The 20,645-nt window shown below is 44.5% G+C and overlaps 1 long non-coding RNA gene across 1 annotated transcript in view; it reads left to right on the top strand.

The window, feature by feature from the left end:
- The window catches only part of LOC309339953, a 581,040-nt gene that overhangs the window by 506,222 nt on the left and 54,173 nt on the right, over positions 1-20,645 (top strand). The gene's annotated exons all lie outside the window — the stretch shown is intronic.

Genomic DNA, 20,645 nt, shown 5'->3' with positions numbered 1-20,645 from the left:
GGGGCTAAATTTCAGCCTAAGTGGCATTATGGTTTGACAGATACTACGTCCCAGCTAAATTCCCTTCCTGATACTGCCGTTGTCACTGGGGATGGGGGATAAATTGGCTTCCAGTCTCATTTAAAGGCGAACCTATGTAAATTGCACTTCCCGAAACATGACACAAACTGAATTGCAGCCATCTTTCAAAATTCACTCTTCTCCAAATTTCTGCAATACAGTTGTCCATCCAAGTAACGGGTACAACAACAACAACAACAACAACAACAACAACCTGCTGGCGTGCATTAAAATGTAGAAAACAGCATGCAAAATACACATTGCATTAAGGGAAATTGTTTTGCAGAAATGATTATATTAGGCAAGGTTACATGTAAAAATGTGTGTATTGGGAGAAATGCACACTAAAGGGCTGATTATTATTTTTTTAAAAAAATGCAAACCGATGTGGAAATGTCAAGAACTGGACTGAAGATTGTAAAAATGAGAAACTGAGAGAAACCGAAATGAATGGATTCGCCCATCACTAGTGGTCATTTCTCTGGTCTGCCCAAGTCTTCTGATGAAGCCTGTTCTCCAAGCCTGCTTTCTTTGTCTCTCTTTGGTCCTGACATGCACATGTTTCTAGACACTGCAAGGATAGAATTTCCATGGATAACATATCCTTGCTGAAAGAATATTGAAACCAAGAGTCTGGATTGCTCTGTTAGACTGCAGTCCTATTCACAATTACCTGAACTCAGTGGGGCTTACTTCTGAGTAGGCATGGATTGGATTGCATTCTAAATGGAGATAAATTTGGTGTACAATCCTGAGTTGAAAGCCTAGGCCTTAGTGCCCTAGAATCTATTTTTTCCTTAATTTAAAATAAAAAATGAATATTCATACTACACACACTTTTCACTGCCTGTTTTGCACTGTTTGGCATGCATCTTTTCCATGAAGCCTCCACAAATATTTTCATACAACTGCAGCTACGTTCTGGTCACTGTGAACCCTTTGAGCCCAAATTGGGAAAAGGGTGTGAAAGGTATCATTCCAAACTCTTAAACCAACCAGGTACAAGATTCCAATTTGCAAATGTTCTTTGAAATGTGTCCTACCAAAATTCTGGAAGGAAATTTGCAGAAGAACTTTTAACCCAAGGTTTGTGGCTTTATGGCCCACCCCCCAAAAAAATAATGGAACAAAGATTATGTAGACCTTAGGTGTTTGCCATTAATTATACAATAATGTGTCTCACCTCGTAGCCTATATAAAAAAGCAAATTATTCTGAGCAAATTGGAGGAGATATCTGTATGTATGTATGTATGTATGTATATGTGCTCTTAAGCAAGCAAATACACAGGCAGACCGCCTTTTTGCAAAGAAGTTTAGTTTCACTTGAGATTTGGTTCCAAGAAACTTCTAAAAGTCAGGAGTAAATGAATGCACATCATAGTGATGTTATGACCATTTAATCGTTTTTCCATAAGAAAAGATTAAAATGCTTTAGTTATGCTAGATTAAATGCTTACTCGATAATTGCAATGGACAGTATGCTTTCAGAATAGGAGAATTAAATTAAAAGAAAGACAACTGCGGAAAATGTACTAGTGGTAGAATTAGAGAGTGTTTCATCAGCTCCCGATGCCTCCACTGTAATGAATCTGTCAAAAGATAATAATATTTTAGTGAAAGGTGTGATTGGATAAGTCACGTTATTTATTAACTGTTACCTTAAAATATCACTTTTGTCTTATTATTAAAGAGTGGTTAGAGTGCAGCAGGGAGGCCTGACATAAAGCATTAAAAAAGGATTATGGTTATAACAGGCCTTAGAGTATATTCACTGTGCTGTAAACTCCGTAGCATAACTTGCTAATACCTGATGACTAGGGGCAGTCAAAGAACTGTAAACCAGCCGAGACTGTATCAGACTTCCTTAGATTGCTACCATAATTCATCCAGTGCATTTAGAGAGTTCCCTGGAGCTGTATTTGTCACAACAGTTTTAACCAGCCAACATCAAGATCCTCAGCTTCTCCTAACCTTGGTTTTCAAAGTGCTGCAATTAAATGCACCCTTTTCTGCTTACAGAGGTGGGAGCTGATAGAAGGGGAAAGGAAATCACGCCACGGAAAAGGCAACTTGGAGCCTGCAGAAAAAGCATCCATCCTTGGGTCAACAAGTCTGAAAACCCTGAGTGGATTTTAGGAGTCCAACAAGGGTAGATAGAAATGTTCCCATCTGAAATTTTAGAGCACTGAAATTACCATCTATAACAGTGGTACCTCGGTTTAAGAACAGTCCGGTTTAAGAACAATTCAGTTTACAAACTCTGCAAAACCGGAAATAGTGTCCCGGTTTGAGAACTTTACCTCAATCTAAGAATGGAATCCAAATGGTGGAAGGGCACCGGCGGCAAGAGGCCTCATTAGGGAAAGCGTGCCTCGGTTTAAGAACAGTTTTGGTTTAAGAACGGACTTCCGGAACAGATTAAGTTCGTAAACCGAAGTACCACTGTATTTCATCGTAAGAGTAATAGGCAAAAACATAGCGGAAACCACAAACAGGAGGAAGGGAAAGTCTTGTGAATTACTCTCTTCCTCCTCACTTAGGTGGGCTGGTGGCACATGCTGACCCTGGGTGTCCTAAGAGGTGCCCTCACCTGGCAACCAGCCAGTCTGAGGACCACCAATCTTTAGGGGGCCAGTGGGCACTTTTGGAATTTTGAAATAGTGCTGTATCCGCTAGTCACAAAATGGCTGCCACGGTGAGTGTGGTATGACACAAAATGGCTACCTTGGCTTTGTGGCATAACACAAAATGGGTAGCACATTTAAAAGAGCGGGGGGGTGTTATTCCATCAGGCACTACCTGTAACCACCATCACAAATCACTTCTCTTTCGTGAGCAATTAAAATCACAGACCTGGTGTTTTCCAGAGCTTCCATGGCACAAAAATAGAGATTCAAATATAGATTAGGGTCCCCATAATTTTTAAAAGGAATCTCTTCATAGCCACCATCCAATCCTACGTCACCTCTGTATTCACAGATGCGTTCTGTGATTTGTTAGTAGTTTCGTTGTCATATGAAAAACAAAATCATGAAGGTTCATGAGGGGCAAAACCTCGGATTAAAGCTTTTGGGTGCTGGCAAGCTGTGTTGAAATCTTTAATTTTATAGTGGGTTTTTTAAGGACTGTGTGTAAAATCATGCAAATTTGCAAGGATCTGGTTTCATTCAACCGGATTCCATTTTCGTCCACACCCTATGGAAAAATCAATTTATTTGTATCTGTAAGTGTGCATGTGTTGTGCAGGAATGTGTTCTTTCTTTCTATCTATTGGGTAGGAAAAGAGAAACAGCCAGAGGGGATGGTTCTCTCAGACTTCCAAATGTGCCCCTGGACTCAACAAAGTTGACCGCCCTTTGTTTTAGCTCTAACCTCTGGATGACTTCTCCAAACAGCTTCCTGAAGGTCTTTAAAAACATCTGGGACAAGATGGACTGCAGTAGCCATGGTTGGAAACAAGAGTCCTGCAATTCCACTTTCTACCTAATGTCACTGCAGAATAAACTCGAACCGCCACAACACTCCCTTCCAGTCATACCCTGGCTAAGCAACTCAGAAGACTTACCATGGCTGTTGCAAATAGAAAAGGAAACAGAAGTGCCAACATTTCAACGCCACAAGTCATCTTTTCTCCTGATTTCCTTTCCCTCCTTCCCTCACAAAATGGCACTGGAAAGTGCATATTGATTAATAATGACATTCATTTAAAAGAAAAAAGAAAAAGACTGAGTGGTGCTGAGATTAAATTCTCCGAGAAAACATTATATTTTAGTGCTTTTTCACCTCACACTGAGACACTGAATTCTGAGTGATGCATTCCCTCTCTCTTTCTCTCATCACTGCCACCACCATCTCGGTCACAGGCAGCCCACACCCCCTGGCCTATCACAGGGAAATCTATACGAATGCATAAGCAACTGAGCTGCCAGATTGTATATGTTAGTGGGGGAAGCAGCACACAGCAAGAATTCCTGATGCTCTCATGCTCATGTGTATCTCTTTAGAAGGAGGACATTCTGCAGTATTTTATACATGTGTCAGTGGAGACGGGTACGGGAGAAGGATATTTTACAAGGAGACTATAAAATAGTGACATTGCTACGTCCATGAGCAGGGATTGCTCTAAATGGCAGGCACTTAGGTTCCTATCAATGTAGCCAACTAGTCAAACAAAGCTTTAAAAAATGGTTCCGTGAGTTTTGTCCTTTTCGAGGTTAGAGAACACGTCCTCATTCTCTTTAGCAAAAACAATATTCTCACAGAACTCGGTACACTTGCCCTTCAGTCAGTCTGCTGTGCTTACGGGCAAGAAAGGGGTTAGCGTAAGTGATATTCCTCCTCATATTATTGTCAATTTGAAAAGTTATAATTGGGGGAAGAAGCAGAAGAGCAAAAAAAAACCCCCCAACCAAATACATCACAGGAAAGTGGAGATATGCCCATTGACCACTGACCCCAGGACCATGTTCAGTGGTACCTCGGGTTAAGAACTTAATTTGTTCTGGAGGTCTGTTCTTAACCTGAAACTGTTCTTAACCTGAAGCACCACTTTAGTTAATGGGGCCTCCTGCTGCCACCGCGCCACCGCTGCACGATTTCTGTTCTCATCCTGAAGCAAAGTTCTTATCCTGAGGTACTATTTCTGGGTTAGCGGAGTCTGTAACCTGAAGCATCTGTAACCTGAAGTGTATGTAACCCGAGGTACCACTGTATACAGTGTTAGTGAAAAAGAGGACTTTAAGGTCTGTACAAAGCATGTGATGAGGGTCATATGACTACTCCTAATGCGTCTGAATATAGGTGAGTGGTCTTCATCCTCACTTTCTCAAGAGCTGGGACCCTTCTGGAAAGTCATTCTGGCAAAATGGAACCCACTTCCAGAACCTCATGAACTTGAGGGGTGGAGCCTAGTGGGAAAGCATCATACCCCATGTACAATACATTGTATATATACATTTCTAGGCACACTTTGCCCTGGTATATGCGTTTTGGTACACATTAGTTGACTGCAAAATTCAGACAAGTGTGAATTTCAACGGATGGCTGTGGTTCTGTTTGCATGTCAGGATGCTGTCAGCAGCTCCCAGCTGGCTGCCCAGGAAAGTATAAAGACCAGGAAAAGTTTCTTACAGTCCTTTTTCATTAAAGTCTTTACAGAAAGGGGCTACAGAACTCAGCCTCTTGGATAATGGTGTTGTCCTGAGTGAATCTCCACCCCATGTCACTCCCACTTCCTCATTCATCATCATCATCTCCTCCTCTACGGGTGCTGATAAGTGCCTCTGTCTTTGAGCTCTTTGCTCTCCTACTTTCAAGGCTCTCTGAGTTCTGGGAGATGGTGGGTATGGAATACTTTCTAATGACAACTAGTCAGCCAGCTGCTCTCACTCTCCTATGATTTCCCAGCTTTCCCCTGATCTACCTCTGAGCTGTGACCTGCCTCAAACCCCTGTTGTAAATCTAAACTGTCTTCCTTTTTTCTGGAAGGTCAGGCTGGGAATGCGGTCTCCACCATTCCTCCTCTGCCCAGACCCTGACACCGCAGTTTCTTTCAAAAAGTGTGAATTTGGTAATTTCTACTTACTACTCCCCGGGTGTACAGTGGTACCTCGGGTTAAGAACTTAATTCGTTCTGGAGGTCCGTTCTTAACCTGAAACTGTTCTTAACCTGAGGTACCACTTTAGCTAATGGGGCTTCCCGCTGCCGCCGCACCACCAGAGCACGATTTCTGTTCTCATCCTGAAGCAAAGTTCTTAACCCGAGGTACTATTTCTGGGTTAGTGGAGTCAGTAACCTGAAGCGTATGTAACCTGAAGCATCTCTAACCCAAGGTACCACTGTATTACATTCCCTACAGGACGCCTAGGTACTTTTGAAGGAAGTGAGCAAAGCAGACAGGAAGCACACACTTTCCACGACAAAGCACTGTTACCACAGGGGCTTCTTTTGGCCAAGTCCTTACCCTACAACATATTTAGCATAGTGGTTAACTCAGGGATAACGCCAGGCTGGGTGCCAATGCTTTCCTCAACAAGTCTAAATAAACCCTGTAATTCTAATTTGGATGAGTTCCAAATAATTTGTTTAGGTGTGGGAGGATTTCAAATGGAATTACAGTAGTGAAATCAACCTTCCAAATCAAGTCTGGATCTCCTTCATATATTTTCTCTCTTTTAGACGTAACACACTTCAAATAAAATTTCTATTAACAGAGGCTCTAACCACAGATTAAATATTTCTTCTGACATTATTTGACTGATAATATCAATTTCAAAGTTCAAATTTTAATAAGGTATTACAAAGCATGGGAAGAAACAAGCTAATCAAGCCAAGTTTCATATTTCCTCCCTTTGTATAAAATGATAATTGAATTTAAAGCTATGCTTTGTCTCTTTAATATCTGCTAAATATGGATGAATTACTGAATATATATTTATTCTCAGACTCATTTGAAGGCAAATATTTACAAGGCTTTTCTCTTGTAATCTGATTTTAATATCTCAACTGAAAATGATTCATAACATGTGGCATCAAATACCCTGTAGTTAAGGAGGCCAAAAATTAATTAGCTGATTCCAGCATGGGTTTCTTAAAACTAATGGTGCCATTTGTCTGATTATTTTAAATTATTGTTGCTTTCATTAGGTGGCAACGACCTGTAACCATTCTGCTCTGACTTTTGAAACTCCTCTGTGATGGTAGAAAAATGTTGATTCTTCCTCTTCCACCCAGGCACTGCACATTCTAGTCTTCCATCTGTGCCTCTCTGTTAAAAAAAGCTGTGGTTCTCCATATTTAGGAATTTCCAAAATGTACTGATGTTCAGGATGGAATGAGGGTTGGAATTACAGCCAGGCCTAAAAGTGGGCACCATAAACAGCAACATCTTCATAATAAGGGCTTTCTTTCCAGCCGGAACTCGCCGGAACTCAGTTCTGGCACCTCTCAAGTAGGTGCCATTGCCTATCTAAGAGTACGAGGGAAGTGGTTGAGGTCACTTCCGGTACCTCTTTTTCTATAAAAATAGCATCGTTCATAATCATCATGTGGCAAATCATTCCACTTTCAGTATAAATACAATATACAGTGTGTGACTGGAAAATTCAGTGAATGGTCACAGAAATCGGACAGCGAGAAATATTAGAACATACATACATTACAGGCCTTCAAAGAAGGCTCCCTCTGATACAATGCAGCATTGACAACGTTCATAGAACTGTTGAAAACTTCTGGAGAAGTCCTCTTTTCGTACTGCTTTCAGTTACCTCGTCACAGCAGCTTGGACGTGTGAAATGTTGGGAAATCTGTGCCCTTTCAGTTCAGATTTTAGTTTTGGAAAAATAAAGAAATCCAGTGGGGCAAGATCGGGAGAATATGGAGGGTCGGACTACTCAGTAACCTCAGTAATGATTTCATGCGAAATACAGTGGTACCTCGGGTTAAGAACTTAATTCGTTCTGGAGGTCCGTTCTTAACCTGAAACCATTCTTAACCTGTGGTACCACTTTAGCTAATGGGGCCTCCCGCTGCCGCCGTGTGATTTCTGTTCTCATCCTGAAGCAAAGTTCTTAACCTGAGGTACTATTTCTGGGTTAGCAGAGTCTGTAACCTGAAGTGTCTGTAACCTGAAACGTCTGTAACCCGAGGTACCACTGTATGCAATTCTTCCACTATTATTCAGACCCTGATCCTGCATCAATAACTCATGAATTCTGTCAACATTTGCCACTTTTCTGCTCGTTGACCGTCTGCCAGGCCGTGGGTCATCTTCGATGGTTTGCTGCCCTTCACGGAAATGCTTGAACCACTCATACACTGTCTTTTGAGTTACAGCTTCATCTCCGTACACAATTGTGAGCATTTCGTGGGTTTGCGATGCCAATTGTATGTTCAAATATTTCTCTCTGTCCGATTTCTGTGATCATTGACTAAACTTTCTGGTCACACCTTGTATTTCTCTTTTGCTGCTGTTCCTGCTTTCCGAAAGACAACAAAGTGCCCTTCTCACTTGAGGTTTAAAAGCTGCTCGCTGTTTAACATGGGGGCTGTGTCAAAATAATCAGCAGCCGTAGATAGAAGCCTTAAACTACCTTAATTTATATTGTGGGAGACAACAATTAACAAGAGCCCACGTTGTGAAGATGGAGCCGCTGCTCTCCCCCCCCCCCTTCCCACAACGGAAGCACTCTTGGCCAAGACAAAAGCATCTCTTCTGCCAAACCCTTTCCACAGCAATCTCAGACGGAGGACAAAGCAAGGTCTCGCTCTTGCAATCGTACCCAAATTGCCCTCCGTCAGTCAGATAAATAAAGTTTGGTTTTCCTAATGGTTTGTAATGTTCTGCTGGAGGTTTTATTGCTTCCCGCTACATTCTGCACATCTCAATGTTCTCCTTGAAAACCTCTTCGGAACTTTGTAGCAAGCAGGCTGAAGAGCCAACGTCACCATAGATAAGGGGGCCTAACACAGGATGAGGCCTTATACAGAGTCAAACCATTGGCCCACCAAGCTTAAAACTGTCCACACAGATTGGCGGCAGGTTTTCGGGATTTTAGACAGAATTTGCAGCCCTGTTCTACCTGGAGATACCAGGATTGAACTTTCCTTCCTTCCTTCCGTTCCTTTTAGTTTTTATGAAAGATTTTCTTGTGCTACAAAAGAAACAAATAAACAAGGAAAAGTACATACATTCGTACCTTGGTTTTTGAATGGAATCCGTTCCGGAAGTCCGTTCGACTTCCGAAAACATTCGGAAACCAAGGCATGGCTTCCGATTGGCTGCAGGAGTTTCCTCCATGCAATCAGAAGCTGCAGAAGCCGCGTCGGATGTTTGGGTTCCAAAGAAAGTTCGCAAACCGGAACACACACTTCCGGATTTGCGGCGTTCAGGAGCCAAAACATTAGAGTTGCAAGGTGTTCGACGACCAAGGTACTACTGTATTGCGTCTCCATTTTCGATTCAAAGTTCGTTTATGTTCGGTAAGAGACACTGTTGTCATATACTTCATGTGTTTGTGGAGAAAGAAAGCAGAGAGAGAGAGATGAGGGTGATGTTCTTTCATTCTATTTCATAGTGTTAGTGTAGGGCTTGAGTCAGCATCACATGGGTAGTTCCTTTATTTATACATTTATTTATTCGTATTTGCATTGCAAGAGATTAGGGGATCCAGAACTTGATTGGTCGCATTCAGTTGGTGCAGTGTGGTTTGCTTGTATGTGTGAGGGCCTCAGTTTAGCCATATTGATTCACAGACTGTTGAGGCGGATAGGTCATTGTCTTGTCATGCTGTATATGTGATAAAGGGGAGCCACACCGGGGTGAGGGCATCCTCCATCGCTCGTCCCCATGCTAGTTTATGTTTGTTGGCAAGCATTTCAGTACCAGTGGCCTACATTCTCTCCTGATAGGTCCCTCCAGCGACTTTCTGCATGCAGAGCAAATGACCGACCACCAAGCCCTACTCTTCGCAGTCTGCTTTTTCATCAATGTTTAGCACCACCATCCTCCTTTTCCTTTCCGGCCGACAATGGGAAACCACAATTTAAAAAACAGCCATTAACCAGGGGTGGCTGTCTTAAAAGCTGCACCGCCACAGAGGGCAGAGGGATAGAGACATGGCAATATTGGGAGAGCCAGAGGAAACAACTGGATTATAGAGGCCTACTGAAAACATGAGCAGAAGGACGGAGCTAAAGCAGGAAGCCAGAGATCCCTCAGAAGAGGGATCACCTGTTCAACCACTCTGAGAAGCATAGGAGCCAACTCCTAGGTGCCGAGGTCCCTTTGCCCCCCCCCCTAAAAATTTTGAGGGATCCAGGCCCCTGCAAAGTTGATGGACATTGCTGTTCAAATGCAGCGTGTGTGCTGTGTCTTGTGCCAATTATGCAACATTCTCCAGTATTCCCATGACTGCTCAAAGTGGTACAATATTGCTTCAAATGTATTGTGCAGATAAGGCCTTAATGCCAGTGGGCGAACTCTGGTTGCAATTATGTTCTTCCATTTGTCTTTTTTTCTTTCTTCCTTAACCATGGAACTGGAGGGAGAGGCACAGGGCTGCTGCTCTCAGCAGTAGCCACTTCTCCCTCATAAGATCTCGCTTATTGATCAAATGGGCCGGATTCGAACACGTCAGAAGGAATGATAAGCGCCAGCAATTAACTCAGGCTGGCTTAGATTCGTGGGCAAAGGGGCACAAAGGCAGGCAGAGAAGCAACATCTCTCAAAAGCCCCAAATTGCAACTTGTCCGTGTATTAGTGGCATGCATCTTGCCGTGAAGGGAAAGGAGGAAACGGGCAGTGCGGACGATCGCCCTGGAAAAGTTTCCAAAGCAAAATGATAATGCTGAAGCATCACCCCTCCTTCTACTTTTGTAGGATAGGGTTGAAAACAACAGCAACAAGGGAAATAATTCAGTTCAAAGCACCATTCGCCGCTTAATAAGCCGCAGCTCTGCCAGAAATGTGTTTTGTCCCACACTTGCCATTTCTTCAGTCCATGCTGCCACCTGGCGGCCAAATGTTAGACAAGCAGACGCCAGCTCCCCCGCTGCTAAACCCAGCAAGGGGTTGTGGAGTGCAAAAGGAAAGACGCCAGGGCAATCAAGCAGATTGATTCTCTTCTCTTCCTTCCAGACTTAGTTTGCTCTCTCATCACACGGGAAGAATATCTATGCCGGCATGATTAATACTCCCCTCTGCACAGTCTCGCAGTCTTCAGTAGCAGTGAAAATATTTCAGTCACATACCTGTGTCTGAGGCTGACAGGTCAGGGAGATGGTCAAATGCATATGTATGAATTATTGTTTTTGCTGCTGCTGCTGCTACTGCTGATATTATTTTTACTATTACTGCCCACCCTTCATCCTAAGATCCCAGGGCAGGTTATAACCATTTGAAATACAAAACAAGTTTTTAAAACTCACAACCAGGGCTTTAATTTTTTCAGTCACAGCTCACCAGAGCTCAGCTCCAGCACTTCTCAGGTGGGCACCATTGCCATTCAAAGAGAACAAGGGAGAAGTTTGTGGTGAGCTCCGTACAGGAAAGGTCCGTGTCTGCGTGTGTTTTCCTGTGCTGTGTGTTCCTCGCTTTCCTTCCCCACAGTAATAAGATAATTCTGCTTCTGATATTAATCTTTTCTCCTTTTTTGCCCTCTACACACACACACACACACACACACACACACACACACACCATGTGCACACCAATTTCTGGAAAGGGAGGCTGGGGCTGCCAAGTGGATTGCATCAGCTTGGCCCTGCAGAGCGGTGGCGTTGCCCCATCAAAACATGTGCTCCCCCTTACATGTGTGCCAAAAATGGTGCCGAAAAAGAGTGAGGCAGAATGGGGAGATTTTACCTGTGTCCGTCAATGGAACCCCAGTGTAAGTGGCTGCAGATATAAAGTGGCTGGTCAAAGGAGCCGTGGACTCCAAAAGGTTGAAGAACACTGGACTAAGGTTAATAATAATAATAATAATAATAATAATAATAATAATTTATTATTTATGGGATACGGGTGGCGCTGTGGGTAAAACCTCAATGCCTAGGACTTGCCGATCGTATGGTTGGCGGTTCGAATCCCCGCGGCGGGGTGAGCTCCCATTGTTCGGTCCCAGCTCCTGCCCACCTAGCAGTTCGAAAGCACTCTTAAGTGCAAGTAGATAAATAGGGACCGCTTTATAGCGGGAAGGTAAACGGCGTTTCCGTGTGCTGCGCTGGTGCTGGCTCGCCAGCTGCAGCTTCGTCACGCTGGCCACATGACCCGGAAGTGTCTTCGGACGGCGCTGGCTCACAGCCTCTAGAGCGAGATGAGCGCTCAACCCTAGAGTTGGACACGACTGGCCCGTACGGGCAGGGGTACCTTTACCTTTACCTTTATTATTTATACCCTGCCCATCTGGCTGAGTTTCCCCAGCCATTCTGGGCGGCTTCCAACAGAATATTAAAATACAATAATCTATTAAACATTAAAAGCTTCCCTAAACAGGGCTGCCTTCAGATATCTTCTAAAAGTCTGGTAGTTGTTTTTCTCTTTGATCTGGCAGGAGGGCGTTCCATAGGGCAGGTGCCACTACCGAGAAGGCCCTCTGCCTGGTTCCTTGTAACTTGGCTTCTCGCAGTGAGGGAACAGCCAGAAGGCCCTTGGCACTGGACCTCCATGTCCGGGCAGAATGATGGGGGTGGAGACGCTCCTTCAGGTATACTGGACTGAGACCATTTAGGGCTTTAAAGGACAGCACAAACACTTGAATTGTGCTCGAAAACGTACTGGGAGCCAGTGTAGGCCTTTCAAGACTGGGGTTATGTGGTCTCGGCGGCTGCTCCCAGTCACCAGTCTAGCTGCCGCATTCTGGATTAGTTGTAGTTTCCGGGTCACCTTCAAAGGTAGCCCCACACAGAGCGCATTGCACTGAACTAAGGTTTCCATCCAATGCCTTCTCCAGCCTTGGCCACTGCAGATGTTTAGACCACAACACCCGTGCCATCAGCAATACGCAGCAGGAGCTACTGCAAGGTGTCCTCCAAAACAGCTGGAGGACACCCAGTTGGGGAGGCCTGTTTGAGGCTGCTTGCAGTGCTGGCGTCTGCAGGTTCAGCACACAAGGAAGTTTTAAAGCAGGAATAGCGCGTACACTGTGGTGGTAGCATACCATAGGGGGGGAAATGGGAAGCAAAGGATTTTGAGATGTCCAAATCTGATCTGATTTCCAGACATAAAACACTGCAATCACCCAGCAATGTAGTGAGGTGCAAGACTTCTGTCTGATGGACTATTCATCTTTCAGATTAGTAACAAGTCCACACTCATCCCACACACAAACACCTCCCGGGGCTCCGCACTCACACACACCTAGATTCATAGGCTTCCAGTCTTGGATCCTGACATGTCGAGCGCCCCAGGTGTTGTTCTTCATGAAGCCCTTCTGCAAGATAAAGGCTTGGCTAGCCCCTATAATTTCAAATTGTATTAAACTGCCCTGCTGTCTACTTAACCTTTGTGCTAACTGCTGTGCTGCTGCAATGGTTTTTTTTTCTGGATTTCCTCTTTGCAATTGAACTGTTCCCTGGCCTTCCAGTATTTTCGCTCTCGTGCGCAGTTAATCCTGGGGAAGGATGTCCTGTTGCCCCCTTGACAGGGAGTTCATTAGGAGAGGAGAGGACATTGATCAAACGCTGCATCAGTGTCGATGCAAACGCAGAGCATGTGTACCAAAACCGAAAGCCGCCGCCTCCTCTGCGCACTACGTCTTAATTTAGGAGAATGATGACTTTGGGAGACAAGTGACAAAGTATTTTAAAATAAATGACAACTATCACCATAGATTTCACTTGGCAGGGTAGTAATTTATCTGATCTGTTTTCGCTATGAGGAATTAGGGGCGAGGGGGAAACCAGTTAAATGTAAACAGAAAGAAAGCTTTGTCAGTTACGGAATTTCATGAAAATGTATTGTCTTGAAAGTATGAGCAAACTGAGGGATTACCCAAAGAGATTTCTAAAGCAGGGGGTCTTTTATCAGATTGTTTATTCTTTCTGTTGCTGGTGATGTCTTCCTACCCTGCTAGGACAGAACAAACTCATGCAACACACACACACAAACCATACACACAGAGAGCAAGTTCTTTTGACAATTGTGTTTGTGAACTTGAAATTTTACAGTGGTACCTCGGGTTACAGACGCCTCAGGTTACAGACGCTTCAGGTTACAGACTCCGCTAACCCAGAAATAGTACCTCGGGTTAAGAACATTGCTTCAGGATGAGAACGCAAAACGTGCAGCAGTGGCGTGGCGGCAGGGAGAGGCCCCATTAGCTAAAGTGGTACTGCAGGTTAAGACCAGTTTCAGGTTAAGAACGGACCTCTAGAATGAATTAAGTTCTTAGCCCGAGGTACCACTGTATATATAAACCAAGCCAGTCAAAGCTGTTTCCCAGGCTGTCTCACGCTTCTGGGAGCCACAGGTGAGAGCTGAGTTCAAGGTAGGGACCAAAGGTGGTCAAACTACCTCAGAAGGAGCACAACGTTCCCCACACACACACCAAAAATACTACCCCTCCCTTAACACCCTATGCAATCAGAGGCAAAATATAGAGTTTTGGATTCAACACTCAAAATGGCAGACTGTCATATAAACATCTGGACATTTCCACCAGGAGATGATAACATACTTGCTCAATTAGACCAGGTTTTGTCTAGTCAAATGGTGGCCAACCACAAGAAGGGTACAAGTAGGGATGAGGGTGGCACCGTGGTCTAAATCACTGAGCCTCTTCGGCTTGCTGCTCAGAAGATTGGTGGTTCGAATCCCCATGATGGGGTGAGCTCCCATTCCTCTGTCCCAGCTCTTGCCAACCTAACATTTTGAAAGCACACTAGTGCAAGTAGATAAATAGTTACTGCTGCAGGGGGAAGGTAAACAGCATTTCTGTGAGCTCTGGTTTCCGTCACGGTGTCCCATTGCATCAGAAGCAGCTTAGTCATGCCGGCCACATGGCCCAGAAAGCTGTCTGCAGACAAACGCCGGATCTCTCAGCCTGAAATCAAGATAAGCACTGCAACCCCATAGTCGCCTTTGACTGGACTTAACCGTCCAGGGTTCCTTTGCCTTTTACCTTTTTTAGGGTACGATAACCCATTGTTTGTCTTCAGCATCTGCTACTCAGAGCTATACAACATCTGTTCATAGAAGTTTAACTCAACTGTCTTGAGTAATAGTCAGTGATAGACCAATTATCAAAAAACAAAAAAACCATCTGATCTAGCCATCAGGAGACTTTTTAAGGCTGGAAGCCATATTACCCTAGTGAAAATCTGTTGCGGGACGCACCCAAATATCTTTCAACCGTCTTCCCCTGCTATTTCCATACTGCTCAAGCCAGATCCTGCTCCATCTCTCCATTTTTCCCATTTCTCTGAGGAAATCAGATGCACCAAGAAAATGAGATGCTGCAACTTCTATTTTTGCTGCTGTAAAGGAAGCAGTATTAGGTGGCTGGTTGAAATGCCTTTGCTTGCTACCCACCGGAAACCCATTTTTAAAAAACAACCTAAGGCAGTGATGATCCTCAAAACTAGTGGTGAACACAATGGATCCCACTAATTAAGTGTGCATTAGGTGAAGACTCAGTCCCGGATTTTCATATAAGCTAAACAAGCTATAGCTTAAGGCCCCACTCTCTTTCCTGCTTGGCAGGGGGTTTCCTGCTTGGCAGGGGGTTGGACTCGATGGCCCTTGTGGTCTCTTCCAACTCTAGGATTCTATGATTCTATGATTCTTGGGGGGGGGGGCAAATTACCATATATTCAACACACAAAAACAGCGGCAATCTGTTGTTGACAAAGGACAGCTGGACATATAAAGGGCCCCATTATCTTCAATAGCTTAGGGCGTCATCAAACCTAAATCTGGCCCTGGGTGAAGTATGTCCTCCTTCTGTCTATGGTGAACCAATCAGTCTCATGGACTTATAATATTTCTCACAGTACACCCTCCCTATTCCACACATAGCTTTGCAGTCGTACCTTGGATCCCGAACGCCTTGCGAGTTGAACGTTTTGGCTCCCGAATGCCGCAAACCCGTTTCCGAACATTTTGGAAGTCAAACAGACTTCCGGGATTCCATTCCACTTCCGAGGTACGACTGTATAGACCTCTATCACATTTGTGTCCCCCTCTTTTACTATCCTATTTTATTTCCTAGACTTAAAAGAACCAGACTTCATAGCCTTTCCTTGTAGGAAAGATCCTCATGTCCCTTGATCATTTCTGTTGAGTGTTTCTGTACTTTCTCCTCACCAAATCCATGATTTGCGATGTGGAGAATACACAACATGTGGTTATGGCATACATAGTATACAAAATGTAATTCTGACACTTCTTTCTCATTTTAAAACAGTAGTCCACCATCCCTGTCCCCCCCCCCCCCCGATCTATACAGTGGTACCTCGGGTTGCATACGCTTCAGGTTACACATTCCACTAACCCAGAAATAGTGCTTCAGGTTAAGAACTTTGCTTCAGGATAAGAACAGAAATTGTGCTCCGGCGGCGCAGCGGCAGCGGGAGGCCCCATTAGCTAAAGTGGTGCTTCAGGTTAAGAACAGTTTCAGGTTAAGAACGGACCACCGGAACAAATTAAGTACTTAACCAGAGGTACCACTGTATAGCTAACCACCCAAAGATCTCCACCCATGTTTATTATATAAACTAAGAGATACAAGACCCATGTGTTTGGAAGCTGGCAGAATTCTCTAAGTCATTCACAAATACCGTTGACAGTTCATTTCATTCTGTTTAGCACTTCTTCTTCTTCTTTTATTCTCTGCGGTCTATAAGCTCTTAAGCAAATGTAAGAGGGAGGAAAAGCTAATGTATCTGATAATTCACTATATCTGACTGACAACCTTGTGGAATTTCCCCTGTGGTGCTAGCAAAACACTGTTCCAAAAAGTAATAACATACCAAAAAGAAATGGAGGGGGGGGGAAGGATCATAGGGCTCATGCCGTCAAATTTAATTTCAGAGAACAAAAATGTGTAAGATGATTTCTGTTTAGATCAGTCGCATGCTAGTTGGGGAAGCCGGTGCCAACTGCTGCAATGGGGTAATGTGATCTGAGCTTAAAATAGCTGCCAAATATACCATGTGGTGACTGGCACCATTAAATGTGTTGCAGTGCGAATGATCTCTTTCAAAGCAGAGCCACATAACATCAAGCCACGCTGGTGTAGAAAAGGAATGTTTTTCCATGCAACTCCCCTAAGTTTCGCGCTCCTGTACTTTTTCAGTCTACCTCAAGAGCTGGCCATTTAATTCAGGCAAATTGTTCTTTTCTCAGGGCTGGGCTGCAGTTCCCACCTGTCGGACAAAGCCTTGCACAGCACAGGCATAGAGCATGTACACTGCGTACAGAAAGTTCCTAGGTTCAGTCCCTAACATCTCCAGCTGAAAGGACCAGGTAGGGTCTTTGAGTGTACCTGTCCAGACAGGGACGTGGGTGGCGCTGTGGTATAAACCACTGAGCCTCTTGGACTTGCTGATCAGATTTGATCAGGGTTTGAATCCCCGTGACGGAGTGAGCTCCCGTTGCTCTGTCCCAGCTCCTGCCAACCTAGCAGTTCGAAAGCACACCAGTGCAAGTAGATAAACAGGTACCGCTGTGGCGGGAAGGTAAACGGCGTTTCCGTGCGCTCTGGTTTCCATCACTGTGTTCCGTTGCACCAGAAGCGGTTTAGTCACACTGACCACATGACCCAGAAAGCTGTCTGCGGACAAACGCCGGCTCCCTGGGCCTGAAAGCGAGATGAGCGCTGCAACCCCATAGTCGCCTTTGACTGGACTTAACAGTCCAGGGGTCCTTTACCTTTACTTTTTACATTGGACTAAATGGACAAATTGTGTCTGACTTTATATAATGCAAGTTCCTATGCTCCAGGAGAGCCAGTCTGCTGCTGCATGCCTTCAAAGAATAGCATGGCCATCCCCTCCAACATTTCTGCAATGAAAATAGGTAAAGCTAAAGGAACCCCTGACCATTAGGTCCAGTCATGGCCGACTCTGGGGTTGCAGCGTTCATCTCACTTTATTGGCCAAGGGAGCTGGTGTACAGCTTCCGGGTCATGACTAAGCCGCTTCTGGCGAACCAGAGCAGCGCACCGAAACAACGTTTACCTTCCCGCCTGAGTGGTACCTATTTATCTACTTGCACTTTGACGTGCTTTTGAACTGCTAGGTTGGCAGGAGCAGGGACCGAGCAACAGGAGCTCACCCTGTCACGGGGATTCGAACTGCCGACCTTCTGATTGGCAAGTCCTAGGCTCTGTGGTTTAAACCACAGCGCCACCCGCGTCCCACAATGATAATAGGGATGTCCTAAGGAAAGAAGGACATTCTGGGATCAAATCAGAAACCAGGATGGCTTCTGTAAATCTGGGACTGTTCCTGAAAAATAGGGGCACTTGGAGGATCTGCATAGGGTCCCAGAAGTAGCCACAATTCTGCGGTGGGGTATCTAAGAACTGGACCACAGAAAAGATTTAAAGCTGCAATCCTATGCATTCTGGAACTAAATGGGACTTACTTCCAAGTAAGGTTAATCTGTAAGTGATTTGAGATTAAGTTTTTCGCAGTACTAGAACCGACTCTATCCTGCTCAAGCTGTCCCACTGCAATCTGATGGACTATGGGACATCTGTTTCAATGCTTCATGCCATGCTTAACCAGTAACAAAATACACAGGGCGTTCCCATTAGGAACAAAGCCAACTGCTTGTATTTGGGATTGGAGCTCCTGTACTTTAGAGAACAGTTAAAGTACATTAGATTGTAGCTGGAACTGGAAATGAGGAGAGAGGCAGCCTCAGTGATGTTGGAGAACCTTACTGTCCCAGAGCTGTGTCTTACCAATGAATGGGAATGTGGCAGGACTTTTCACTTGACTTATTTTGACCCTCATCTCTCTGCACTTTTGAGTGCTTTCAAAGTCTGTAAGCAAGATGTGTTGGGGTCAGTAAAGGGGGGGGTATGTTGACTTTATTAGTAGAATGCTAGGAATACTTGCATTTTTTACTCAAGCAAAACCAGAAGAGGGGAATTCTAGATGCTATTCTTTCACTTTAGTTAAAAATAAATAAAAGCAAGGCATCTGTGTGGCGTAAAAACACCACTGATATCACTGGAATCATAGTTGGAAGAGACTCCAGGGGTCACCTAGTCCACTGAGAGATCTCAACATGTGGTCTCCCTTCCAGTGTGAAACCGTACCAGACCCTGCTTAGCTTTACCAAACGTGCTAACAGATTTATTGCTGCGCTACTAGGAGTCCTTCTGTTAACAGTTGAGTAGCATAACCTGGGGCAGTTGGGGGGGGGATTCCACAATTAACAGACACCCTGATGAAGTTAGACCGAGAAACAATAACTTTCCAGCTTTCTTCCCTGTTAAATGAGATGAGTCCCTTACCTTTTTCACTTACGCCTCAATAAATTACCAGGAATCTAATGAAAGACTCAGCAAGAACTCCAGGAGAGCACCTAGAAGTTAATGAACCAAGGGAAATACTTTTGAAATTGTCTACAAGGTGTCAGTGACTTTCTTATGAATCAATAAATCCGTAACTATTTAAGAGGGCTTATTTCCACTGGGAGAGGGAGGCGGTATTATGCGCAAGTACTTGCGCTAAGTAGATAATGGCTCACAAACATTATGAGCGCCAGCTAATTAGCAACAAGGGCATAGTCTGATCCTGCCACTTTGTCAAAGCTAAGAACATAGGAGGAGCCTGCAGGATCGGGCCCATGGCCCTTCTAGTCCAGCATCCTTGTTCTTGCAATGGCTCAACAGATGTCTATAGGAAGCCTGCAAGTGGCTGGAAACAGATGCATGAGGAATAACAAAGTTATCAAATAGCCTTGATATGGCCATGCACTGCACCGAGTTAGCAGAATAATTGCAAAATCGTGTTAGGCCTCTGTGAAATTATTTTCAGGACTTTCCGATTACCACCTCTGAGCTGCGTTCTAAAGCAAAAGGGGCTAATCTTGAAAATGGAATAAACAGCAGGGGAAAGTTCTAGATATTTCCCAATTGCAGAATGTGCTCGGTTGGGAGAGAGATCCCAGCTAGCTTACCGCAACTCTTAGGTGGTCACTGTTTTGTTGACTTCACTATTCAGAACAGCTGTGGAACGAAGCAGAGTTCACTACAAAACCAGCATCATTATCATGCGGGCTGTGTAACTTTATCACATTTTTAGATCAGCTCAATTTTAACCAGAACCATCGTCACGCACATGACGTCGCACAACGTCCTCTGAATATTAAGGGGGCCTAGTCCCCTAAAAATAAAATTCGGGGGACTGAAACTGCCTTGGTCGCTAGGAGTCAGCACCTATGTTTCCAGCTGGTGGTTGGTATCCTGCATTGTCTTGCGCAATTTTCCAGCACTGGCAATGCCCAGAGACCGCTGTGGGGGACAGAGTTTGGCTTCATAAGGTGGTGATGGTCACTCACTCGCTCAGTGTACATAAGGGCAGCTGATTTGGGGTGTCATGAAAAGGTACCAGATTGCTCAATATTGTATTTGTATTATTTGTATTATTTCTAGTATTATTTGTATTTGTACAGTATTTGTATTATATTTTACTGCAATGAAAGAAGAGAGATACTTGCAGGATCTTTTGCCTCATAGGTTGCAACAACTTGACCAACCTTAGATACTGTGTACCATGACTAAGGACTCAGCTACATTAGTCAAAAAACAGCATATTGAATACTGGTAAGGGACCCCAAACAGTTAAGTCCAGTCAAAGGCGACTTGCTTTTCAGGCTGAGGGAGCCCCTGTTTGTCTGCAGACACCTTTCTGGGTCATGCAGCCAGCATGACCAAACCGCTATTGGCGCATGGAGGACCGTGATGAGGGCCAGAGCTCATAGAAACACCATTTACCTTCCCGCCGCAGCGATACCTATTTATCTACTTGCACTGGTATGCTTTCGAACTGCTAGGTTGGCAGAAGCTGAGACAGAGCAATGGGAGCTCACCCCATCACTGAGATTCGAACCGCCGACCTTCCAGCCGG

This window comes from Podarcis erhardii, assembly GCF_964252035.2.
Source record: "Podarcis erhardii genome assembly, chromosome: 4".
NCBI lineage: Eukaryota > Metazoa > Chordata > Lepidosauria > Squamata > Lacertidae > Podarcis > Podarcis erhardii.
The sequence above is the reverse complement of the archived record's forward strand: the minus strand, read 5'-3'. Positions and strand labels throughout refer to the sequence as shown.